Genomic DNA, 13191 nt, shown 5'->3' on the forward strand with positions numbered 1-13191 from the left:
GTGAGATGATAGGGAGATAATTGGGTATAAAATATGAATGAGTAGTTGTTAATTTCGCGGGTGCGAGTGAGCTTTGCATGTGTGGTGGCTCGCTACTGTTCGTTCGTATTTCAAAAGTTTTTTGATAGACATTGCACTATAGTTTAAAGCATGTACACGTACACACACAGGTGGGGCTCGCTCGCCTTCGTGAGTTGCATAAGAACTAAGCTCAAGAACTGTATTGTTTGTTGTAGTGGTTGTATTTTTTTAAGTATTGCATGAGTAGATATAGTATAGTGTAGTAATTAGCAGGAAACACAATGAATGCTCGGGCTGGGTGGCGCCATCTTGCTGTAACTTTAATAATCTTTAAAAATCTATTAAATTCCATACAAAAAACACCCAGTTACTGCTATGGTAACGGTTGAAGTAGGCTGGTGCAACTGAGCCCGAAAAACTAAGGACGAGAACTATTGCCGACAAACTGTAATGCAGTTTGGCAAGTGTATCTTAATATATTTGATGTGTATCCTTTTGTGAACAATAAATAAAAAAAATGCAATGCTTATTATAACAAATGAACTTTATATAAAATTATTATAGGAAAATAATTTTATCTCATTTGATTGTTCGACATTTTATTTTTATATGATTTGAATGTTATTTGTTTTAAATAGTATACATTGTAAGTTTTATAGAAAATATTCATTATATCAAACCATTTTATATCAGTTAATAGTTATTGTCTTAAAATTATTCGTTTTAAAATTATATTATTCGTTTATTATAGTAAATAATTATTATATTAAACGATTTTATATAATTTGATGTTATATCCTCTAAGTATTATATGATATGTAGTTATATCATACATTACACACCCCTTCGGTAATCTATCGCCGGCCATCCGCCCGCCGCCCGCCCCCAAACACTGAGTTATTACTAATTAACCCATGTGCCGCCCATGTACGCCGGAATCACGCACATGGTAATCAGCTATTTAAGATGACGTTTGGCAGATGATCAAGAGTCGAGATATTCAATGCTAGCTGTAATTACCGTTTCACTAAACCAAACGAAAATATGGTTTTACTTGATAGATACTTCCCGTTCGATTAAAAATAAAATATCAATTCTGTGAATCCGGTTATCGATACTAATTCGCTCTTATAATCAGCTTAAAACGTATTAAGGCAAAAGTAATTTGAAACAGTGATTCACATTATCAATAAGAAAGTAGGATAGCAAGAACCTTGCATGTTATGAAAAGTTTTAGATAATACATCATGGCATACAGTTAACAGTAAAACCTTTTAAATAGTTTAAAAGCTAATACCTACCTAAATTCTAGATAAAATAAATGGGTTGTTGGAACCGTTTTAAAATATTGTAATATTATAGCTACCAACAATAGACACGGTGGAAATTTCTACCGCAGTTCATCATAATATTTCCATTTGTTTTATCAAGTTCTGGCATCGGCGGAACTCGAGCGAGTCTCGAAGTTGTCGAACAATATTGACATGACAGTCGCTCACGCCCACTTCGCAAATTAAACAAGGATGTGTTACTTGTTTCACGTGTGTTTTAATTACGAGTAGCTGAGACTCGTAAAGTCAGTGGAACAGGCAAATGTTTTTAAGCTGGCGGAAACTTGAAGCCGACAGAGTAGCACATTAGCCAATCGAGTGAAAGCAAGTCATGTTTTATGAACTGTAACACTGAAGTCAACTGAAGACTAGAAGACTTCTCAACTTCAGGTGTTTATGTAGTGAATAGTGCTACTTATTATTTAGATGACTGACGGCAGCGCTTCAGTGATCATCTATACTAATATTATAAAGCTGAAGAGTTTGTTTGTTTGTTTACTTGAAACGCGCTAATCTCCGGAACTACCTACTGGTCCGATTTGAAAAATTATTTCAGTGTTAGATAGCCCATTTATCAAGGAAGGCTATAGGCTATATAACATCACGCTACGATCAATAGGAACAGAGCAACGATGAAAAATGTTGCGAAAACTGGGTTTCACGCGTACGAAGTCGCGGGCACAGCTAGTAGGAGATAAGAATAATTGGGCTTTTATATTGACGATACAATGTAACTCACAGCTTGCTAATGATGGTGGACAATCATAATATTGTACTAGTTAACGCCTGTCGATAAATTACTAAGCTGGGTGATGTTTATGTGGATGATCTATTGTTTATTTATTTACTTATTATTAAAGGTACAACTTCCGTAACTGTTTCCTAAATTTAAAGATCACAGATGTTATGGTGGCAGGTACCTACACACATTCTGACACATAGAATACAATTTCATCATCATCATCATCATTTCAGCCACAGGACGTCCACTGCTGAACATAGGCCTCCCCCAATGACTTCCACATCGCACGGTTGGTAGCCCTCAAGCCCTTCTAGAAGCCTGGTTATTGGAACGGGAGCCACAAACGGAGCTGGCGCGCCGCCAGACCGAGAGGGTAGGGTGGACTTCTTTCTGCTGAAGTTAAATCTGGATATCATCACTATTTTCTTAAAAACGCTAATTTCTGAATAGGGACACAGTGCCGCAACGCCCATAATACAAAATCGCTGATCTACTGTAACTTCAAGGAGAACTTTGATTGGGCTTGTTTTGTACACTCAGGGGGATCAATTTCAATTGGAGCAATAATTATATGATGCGCTCTCATAACTTCTTGATTGGCATTTTATAACTATGGTACTTTCCTAAATAAATTATTTGAAGTTTACACTATTGTTTTTCTTCAAAGATTTTTTCTCAGTCGGTGTTTAAGTGATAATTTTCATAAATCACAACATATGCACAGGAGAAAAAGTATTTAAAATTTAATTTATATGACGTATTTATTAACTTTTAAAGTTCAGTTTTTAAGTAATTTTAAGTTTTTACGTTTCTTGTATTTAGTATAATTTATCCTAGTATGTAGGACTGTTTTGTCCAGGAACCACCGCTATTTGTGGTAGCCCTACCGAGCAGTCACCTATGATGTATGTATGTACCTGCACCACTCCACACAAACGTGCTAAAGAATGCAGATTCCAATGCTGACACGACACAACCAAAGACCAAGCGGATTTTTTTAACGACAGACCATCCATTTATAGAAGAAACAAAAGGTTTCAAGGTTACCTACGTCTCATTCGTTTCATTCACAAAAATGTCTTAAAATAAAAGTCGTGTATCCATTAGGCATTTCAATGGGAACGGCGAATGGCTATGTTACTTTAGGAATTGCTGAAATGCACTGTTATAAAAATCATAGCATTTCAGGTATTATTAGGTACGTTTAAAAAAATGGAAATCTTGATCGTGTGTCATCGTCAATTTTCACAGAAACTATTTGACAAACAGTCTTGAAAGAAGACTTCAAAGAAATATTAATGTATGTATGCGTCCTATTTGGCATCCTATAAAAATAATACTTATCGTATGAATACGAGTGAGATTTTTTTTTATTTAGGACTTTGATCTACACTTGACCGTTGTAAGCTTGATTTTTTTTTATTTTTTTTTTTTTAGGTTTACGATGATGGTTTGATACATAGTCATAACTTTTTTTCATACGTCACATTCTCAGTTCCCTCTTCCAACCATGTGCGGTGGCACGCGCATCTAGCCGAGCTTACCGCGGGCAGCATCAGCTGTCAATGTTGATCGATCCGCGGCCGCCGGCGCTACACGGTTCCTACATTAGCCACAAATGGCCGCCGACATTTTGTATTACCAACAAAATATCTATGAAAAAATAACCTATCGACTTTAATGACAGCTCCATTTCTTATTCGCACATTTGGTTATTAATATGGCAAGACGTTTGAGAGCTGAAATCTAAGAACAACTGATGCGAGTATTATTACTTGCTATCATATCAAACGACCTAATTTTCAAACACACNAAACACACTTTTATAGGCACAATTTGGAAACAATGAAGAAAGAAAAGCTATAGTTTGGGCGTTCACAATTTCCTGGTGGAGGTTAATATTATGAAAATAATAAACATTAACTTGATTTTAAAAGAAACAAGAAATTATTTCAAGTAGGTATTATTCTTTGTTCATATAGCTACTTGAATGATAATAACTTCTTTCTGATGGTATGAAATTCCTTTTGTACTAAATAATTTCAAAATACCCTTGAATATAAAAACGTAAGAAAGATTGTGTACGATGCTATTGTTTTATCGTAGATTCTTTGTAGAATACAGTATTTCTTTTGAGCATTTTAGAGAAGTCGATCGGTTTCCAAGATTAGAAAACTAAAGTTATAATTTCTCCATCTCAGATGTTTTGTTGACTTTTATTGGTGGTTGACGCCGACACTGGCAGCCTGAAAGCGTCGCCCGGCAACCTGCTGAGCAAGCGGTCGGTATAATTTGTCGCGGACGCAGTAATGCCTAGAAATCCCCGCATTAAGGGAAAATTCTAAGGAATTTATAATGCTCAAGCCCGAAAATAAAAACATAATCCGGGTGCCCGCGGTCGCATAATTAAGCAGTTAGTCCGTGGTCGCGGATTACCGTTTCACTACTTTTCTGGAGGTTTGTCCACAGCTTTTAACACTCAGTAACAAGGTTGAATATTGCATGGCTGGTTTGTGGGGGTATCGTGGTGGTGTAGTGCCGTTGTCTCCGCGGGCATTATAATTTTTCAACCTGTCCGGCGATCGCGGGTGTGCATGGCGGGATCACTTTTATTTTCCGCCGCGACAAGCGGTTGTCCGCAAAACGATTTCGACTATACGACTGGGATCCTGGCATGAGTTGCGAATAGAGAAAAATAGAGACAAAAATGTTTTTAATGGTACTGAGTTAAATTTTTAAATGTTATGAATGAGAGCGTCATAAATAAGGTCATAAATAACTTTTTATTTTTATGCTTTGTTAAATGCATAGGCTTTAGTAAGGCTGTAGTAAGTGCCTGTTACATTAAGGATAAAACGAATCCTACCTATCGTGTAAACGTATGTCGTTATTGGTGCAAAACTTTCCATTCCACAATAAACGACAACCGTTTGATCAGTAGAGCTCTAGAATCGTGCGCCGCCGATTTTCGCGACAAGAGCACGCATGTGCTAAATCACGGGCGTGCATTATGGCCGCTTTATGAAATTAAACTAGTTACGACCCAAATAAAACGCTAGTGTTTCCGCGCTCACTGTAATGTTACTTCAGCGGAAAGTTATATGTGAACAATTTTCAGCAACAGCTTAGACCGTTTGTTTCAGGCTCTTTGACAAAATATTTATGCGAATCAGGCAATTTCTAATAAAAACAGATGAAATTAATGAAAATCGAGTATCCTAAACAAACTCCGCCTATTCCAAATTAATAAGTAGGTACCTTACGTACTTAAATAAACGAGACAAAAATCTTATATCTTCCTCTTTGTTTTTTGATCAATAATCCTTATCTGCCAAGGTATGTATTTTCCATTTATTTACCAGTTGGTAAGATAATAACCAACGTACTTACTCGTACTTATTTGTTTTACTATTATGTCAGAACACAGCTTCTTTACTGCTAATCTCTTTATTTTCTAAGATGTTATTATGTTTAAATTCGAACATTTACTTAAATCATTAGTTACTATTTAAAAAATAATGAATATTTATTTCTGACAACTACTTATCATTGTCAAGTTTAGAGGGAGATCCTCGAACCAAGAAACTAAAAAAATATTTTATGTTGAATGTAATTCGAATGTATAAATATTTTAACAGTCAAATTGCATAACAAATATGAAAGTACCGCGTTTGAAAAGGTACGATCAGGTTAAGGTAATCGTTTACCGCAGTCACGTATTCCAGATCCGAACTTGAAACGTTTCCGTCGAAAGGAGCGCTTAGTTCGGCGCGATTGGAACATGTACTCGTACGTGAACCAACAACGGACGGCGTCGTCAACTCGACCTCCGGAGCCGTGGGTTTTTGCATGTCACCATAGATTAGAGCAAATGCAGAAGTCTTCATTCAGAAAACGTTGAAAATAAGTAAAGCCTTCCACTAGGTGGACCGACGATCTAGGGAAGGTCGCGGGAGGTGCCTGGATGCGAGCGGCGTAGGACCGGTCTTTGTGGAAATCCTTGGGAGAGGCCATTCTCCAGCAGTGAACGTCTTTCGGCTGAAACGAACGAACGAAGTAAAGCCACGTAATCTGTCTGGTCTGACGATCTGGTGAAGGTCGCAGGATATACCTGGATGCGGGAAGTGCAGGACCGGTTGTAGTAAAAATGCTTGGGGGAGGTATTGTTCAGCAGTGGAAGACATATTATTTGGCTGAAACGAATGAACGAAGGTCATGTAAACATCACTTGTTACTTTGCCAAGTTAAATCAGACTAATCACGCGACCATTTGTTGTCATAAGTAGAGTTTTTGTAGATACCTATTCTTAGCATCGTTTGTTATTTGAACACAATGGACTTGATTGTTGACTCATTATGTTGTTCTTGGAAGTATTTAGATAGCGTGAATTAAGACGTAAGCACCTAGCAACAAGTAGATATCATAATTACCTAATAGGAAAAGTATTAAAAGAAAATTAAAATAGATGCTATTTTGAAATTAAATTGACATTAAAATGTACATTTCTGCCTAAACAAAACACTAAACCTGCTGTAACTAATCAGGGGGTAAAAACTGGCGGCCGGTAGGGCGGACTGGACCGGCGCCGCCAGCGGCTGTCGGCTGTCGGCTTCGGCCTGCGACCGAACCGGCGATCGGCCCGATGACAGCTTAGTAGTTTTTACCTACCAACCAGGAATGTTAAGGGATATTACCGGTGTATTTCGATTTTTATTAGAAACAGGTTTGTTTCCAGTCATTTGTTAACATTATGAGTAGGTATATTAAAATATTAGACAAAATTAAATACCTTTATAGACGACGTAAATCGATTATGGAAATATGTTTCAGTTGGATGTTTTTTGTCCTGATAAAAGCACGAATATAGTAGTGTTAAATGGGACAAACAGGCATGAAGGCCACCGGATAACAACGATCACGGAGTCCTTATTGAACAACTACATCAGATTAGCGTCATAAGATCTCGCTCGAGTGTAGATTAAATAAGTACAGTCGACAGCACATTACACTACCTATTTCTATTTTGATTGTTCAAATCGCACAAGTAAAGAACCGAATGCGGCAAGAACCTGGATGCGGGCAGCGCAGAACCGTTCATTATGGAAAGCCTTGCGGGAGGCCTTTGTCCAGCAGTGGACGTCATTAGGCTGAAACGAACGAATGAAACCGCACAAGATGCAGTTTAGAGGGAGATCCTCGAACCAAGAAACTAAAAAAATATTTTATGTTGAATGTAATTCGAATGTATAAATATTTTAACAGTCAAATTGCATAACAAATATGAAAGTACCGCGTTTGAAAAGGTACGATCAGGTTAAGGTAATCGTTTACCGCAGTCACGTATTCCAGATCCGAACTTGAAACGTTTCCGTCGAAAGGAGCGCTTAGTTCGGCGCGATTGGAACATGTACTCGTACGTGAACCAACAACGGACGGCGTCGTCAACTCGACCTCCGGAGCCGTGGGTTTTTGCATGTCACCATAGATTAGAGCAAATGCAGAAGTCTTCATTCAGAAAACGTTGAAAATAAGTAAAGCCTCCCACTAGGTGGACCGACGATCTAGGGAAGGTCGCGGGAGGTGCCTGGATGCGAGCGGCGTAGGACCGGTCTTTGTGGAAATCCTTGGGAGAGGCCATTCTCCAGCAGTGAACGTCTTTCGGCTGAAACGAACGAACGAAGTAAAGCCACGTAATCTGTCTGGTCTGACGATCTGGTGAAGGTCGCAGGATATACCTGGATGCGGGAAGTGCAGGACCGGTTGTAGTAAAAATGCTTGGGGGAGGTATTGTTCAGCAGTGGAAGACATATTATTTGGCTGAAACGAATGAACGAAGGTCATGTAAACATCACTTGTTACTTTGCCAAGTTAGATCAGACTAATCACGCGACCATTTGTTGTCATAAGTAGAGTTTTTGTAGATACCTATTCTTAGCATCGTTTGTTATTTGAACACAATGGACTTGATTGTTGACTCATTATGTTGTTCTTGGAAGTATTTAGATAGCGTGAATTAAGACGTAAGCACCTAGCAACAAGTAGATATCATAATTACCTAATAGGAAAAGTATTAAAAGAAAATTAAAATAGATGCTATTTTGAAATTAAATTGACATTAAAATGTACATTTCTGCCTAAACAAAACACTAAACCTGCTGTAACTAATCAGGGGGTAAAAACTGGCGGCCGGTAGGGCGGACTGGACCGGCGCCGCCAGCGGCTGTCGGCTGTCGGCTTCGGCCTGCGACCGAACCGGCGATCGGCCCGATGACAGCTTAGTAGTTTTTACCTACCAACCAGGAATGTTAAGGGATATTACCGGTGTATTTCGATTTTTATTAGAAACAGGTTTGTTTCCAGTCATTTGTTAACATTATGAGTAGGTATATTAAAATATTAGACAAAATTAAATACCTTTATAGACGACGTAAATCGATTATGGAAATATGTTTCAGTTGGATGTTTTTTGTCCTGATAAAAGCACGAATATAGTAGTGTTAAATGGGACAAACAGGCATGAAGGCCACCGGATAACAACGATCACGGAGTCCTTATTGAACAACTACATCAGATTAGCGTCATAAGATCTCGCTCGAGTGTAGATTAAATAAGTACAGTCGACAGCACATTACACTATATTTCTATTTTGATTGTTCAAATCGCACAAGTAAAGAACCGAAACCGGGAAGAACCTGGATGCGGGCAGCGCAGGACCGTTCATTATGGAAAGCCTTGCAGGAGGCCTTTGTCCAGCAGTGGACGTCATTTGGCTGAAACGAACGAATGAAACCGCACAAGATGCTAAGCTATGAGTAAATTTTAGATGTGGCGTTGCACATAGGTACAGGTATTGTGTAGGTATGTGTGTATAACATGCTAATAAAAAAGTTTCATAAAGTCACTAAAATAAATGTATAAAAAAATAAAATATATAAATATAAATAAAAATAAATGTTAGCCTTTGAAGTGCCTTTTATGATATCTTTTTGTGAGGATTCTCATTTTAATGCAGGATGCATGATACATCCCAAGGGAAGTCTGGAAAATAAGGTAATGAAGTTATTTTGTAGCTACCTTTTCAAAGCTGAAAGAGCAATATGACCTACTTTGCAATTCCTCGTAAAACTTCTTAATGTAATGTAGTTGATTTAACTACATTCCATCCAATTCCTTTTCAACTAACAGTCAGTAATTTTGATTAATTTTATATCATTAAAACATCACGAACTACGATTTATGCTTCTAGTTTTAATACTTCAAAGGCCGAAATTCATACAAATTGGCACACTTAAATTTAAATTGATATTAAATAAATTACTCATCAAATCAAAACTGGCTAAGCATCGATATTATGATAACGATATCGGGAGTTCCAACGAATCTATTCCAGCTTAATTGATTTTATCACCGTGACCACGTGAGCAATAAATTATTACCATTGTATCAATAATCACCAAAATGACTTCTGCGGGCCCAAAACAGTTTTCATATTGCTCAAAACTGCAACTCTACCGGTTTCTTTTATTTGATAATGCTCACTTAAGTTTTACGCAGAGCTAAAACTTTGTAACGAAAATGGTTAAAATTGAACTCAATTCGCTTAGAGCGAAAAATTACCCGAATATTTTCCACTCTCCAACAAGCAGATTCAATAACGGTTTCACCACGGTAATACTATCTATACAGTATTCCAACTCGGCCATATTTTTGAAATAAATGTCAACAGTCGCGCGGTACGTCACAGTATGACAACATGCGATAGGGCTGCCCACCTACAGTACTCAGTTTAATTACATCTGCCTTAGCTTACTTAGAATTTCTATCTAGTTTTGTGATTGTATTTTTTTATTTAGTTAGACAAACAAAATACTTTGTGAATGGAATAGGTTAAAAATGTGTGTTGTTTTGTGATTAGTAGATTTAATTTATTTAAAACTACGTAAATAATTTTGAAACTTTAATAATCATAATGATCTGTTACGTAAATTTCGGGCGAGCGAAGTCGTGGGCAAAAGCTAATTTAATGCAATATAATTTTCATTTGAAATCAAACTGACTGAAAATGACAATTTGACTAGTTTTTGAACAATTTGACCGTAAATGACGGTCACTCAAATTCAATCAGTTTTGTCATTTTTAACACTTGGCCACCGTCGTCCATTCGGCACATTCGCGACACAGTTTTGTGATTGTATTTTTTTATTTAGTTAGACAAACAAAATACTTTGTGAATGGAATAGGTTAAAAATGTGTGTTGTTTTGTGATTAGTAGATTTAATTTATTTAAAACTACGTAAATAATTTTGAAACTTTAATAATCATAATGATCTGTTACGTAAATTTCGGGCGAGCGAAGTCGTGGGCAAAAGCTAATTTAATGCAATATAATTTTCATTTGAAATCAAACTGACTGAAAATGACAATTTGACTAGTTTTTGAACAATTTGACCGTAAATGACGGTCACTCAAATTCAATCAGTTTTGTCATTTTTAACACTTGGCCACCGTCGTCCATTCGGCACATTCGCGACACCCCCGACCATTGCATACCGAGCGCATACCGAGATTTGAATTTCGAAAGAAAGTTCTCGTTTCGTCTGTTTATATGAAGTTACAATACTGTATGATATTATTACCGTGGTTTCACGCAAGAGCGCCTACATATTCAGAACTCATAGTCGAATTACTTGTTCCCGGATCCAGAAGTACAGAACGCCATTACCCTGATTAACTGTTATATTGTGCGGCTTAGAACAGAAAACTACTCGCGCAACAAAGCAACTAAGCCCGCCGATACGACCCGATGGCGCGGTGGCGCGCTGAATTGCCTTCAGCACAATGGGGTAAGTTATGTTCCAGGATGGATGAATTTAGAAAATGTTTATGAGTATCGCATGCTAAAAATATCTCAGATTTCACGGGAATGCCATACGGGCATTCCTGTGAAATGTGAGATATTTTTTGCCAAACTATTCGCGACAAGCTTTTAATCATATAAATTGAGTAAAGTAATACGTTGATGGGTTTGTTTTATTTTATTCTTTTTAGAGCATTAAAAGCTTGTTTTTGAAAAATATTTTTTTATTTAATTTTATTAATTAATTGGTAAGCAATTATCAATATTTTAAGGTTTGAACAATGATTGGTTAACAAAATAAATAGCTTATCAATAAGTGTGTTAGCCAGGTATACCTTGATATACTTTCTTAATTAATATGTCAATACTTAGGTGTGCAGAGAGAATGAAAAATGATGGCATAAGGGATGATCAATAGCTATAGTAATCTGCACTGAAAACATCTAAAGTCTGATAAAATCACTGAACGGGTTAGTTTTTGGGTTGTTATCTGTTTATTACGATAACAAGTGCACGCTGCTATCGGCGGCGTGCGTCGGCCAACAGGCGCCGCGTGTTTGCGTTCCATTACCGCTCATTCCCGCCGTGCCGCGTTTACTTTTACAATCTGTGCTGCCCAGAAACGCTTGCGTTGACCATTTTACATTGGTACATAATGTTATTTAATATAACCTTTCAGAAATAAGGAATTCCGGGAAATATTTCACTAGCTCATTACCGCGGCTTCCGTCACCTCTGAATTTGAAACAAACTTTGTTACTTACCCAAGTTGTAAATGTAATACATAATTTGGAAACGAAATAATGACTCTCGAAGTAATATTATACCTACTTGAAGAAGTCAGACATCTTTTCCAGTTTAAGTATGTATAAATAAGAAAAATAGATTAGTTTTCCACGGAATTTCATTATCTTACTACTTTTATTAAAGCTCTTGAAGCTCAAATGTAGACCTACATAAAAAGTAGCTCTCTGTCAGCTCATTTTGCGTTGGGTTATGAGCTTTTACTTTTACAAGTACTTATGTACGTACGTATTTTATGTAACTAGTGAGATAGAGGACAATAACTCTTACATCAGTTACAAGTAACTCCCGTTCGCTGCGCTATTGTTGTAAACTTTTACACCTTCCTATTCACGTTAACAAACAACTGAGCATCAAGTAGTTTCTATTATTCATTACAGAACTTAAGTCAAAGTTCCGATCTGCGCCGTAACTGCCCGGCAACTTATAAGTAACCAGCAGTTCTGTTCGCCTTTGTACAACTCGCATATTGAAACACCACGAAATTGGACAAGATCGTAAAACTAATAAAGTACTCGTAATAATTCAGTCTACCGATGAAAAATCTACAGCGTTAGTGAGTTCGAGTTCCACATAGGGCAAAATTTGTGTCATAGCTGGAACAGTGTAGAATAAACCGTCAATGTTACATAAATTGCACTCTATCTTAAATTACAACACTAATGTAATACCTGCTGAAATTGCTTAAGTTCACCCTTTAAACCCACTTAGTTCATTACCCAATTACTTAGATTAGTTCCGTTATAATACACTGCCAGTTTGACGGCGCCGTAACCCGCGCAAGGACGCACGTCGAGTTGTTATCAAGCAGTGATAACTTGCCAATTGGCACGCGCTGGCCAGCGTCCCTAAAACGGGACTATTCCCACCTCCCGTTCCCACCGCTGCAACTCCTGTGTAGCCAGGATCTACAGCTTGATCGCCAATAAAAACCCAACCAGTGTAGGTTAAGTTTATCTCGGGGGAAAGTTTAACTGTCATTGGACCCGCAAAAAAATTGATCAGAAGAACATAGGAGGAGTTCGAAGTTAAAGTTCGACTTCCCTCCTTTGCAAAGCAAACAAAGGTTGACAAAGGTTTTATAACCTTTAAGAAAAGATATGCACCACGGACAATAAATATAAATCAAGGGGACCTATCTTATGAGCAATTCCAAAGATCACACTACAACATGATATGCCCTAAAAGTTGCGTCACGTCGACACCTAGCGTTCGCCGAGCTTATGAACTCAAGCCAAAACTCGGAATGTAAGCCGCGTCGCACACTGGGATACACAGGGAACGCCCTCTAAAGTGGCCAAGGTAAGAAAAAGAGGAGTAGACCAAACCTAGACGTAAAAAATCATATCAATAATCACTTGCAACGATTTCTTTTTGTTCCTTTTGAATGTGTTTTAATTTATGTTCATCACAGCGTCACGACATCTGTATGGTT

The sequence above is a fragment of the Ostrinia furnacalis genome, unplaced genomic scaffold, assembly GCF_004193835.3.
Source record: "Ostrinia furnacalis isolate ACB-3 unplaced genomic scaffold, ASM419383v2 OfSCF2567, whole genome shotgun sequence".
Taxonomy (NCBI): domain Eukaryota; kingdom Metazoa; phylum Arthropoda; class Insecta; order Lepidoptera; family Crambidae; genus Ostrinia; species Ostrinia furnacalis.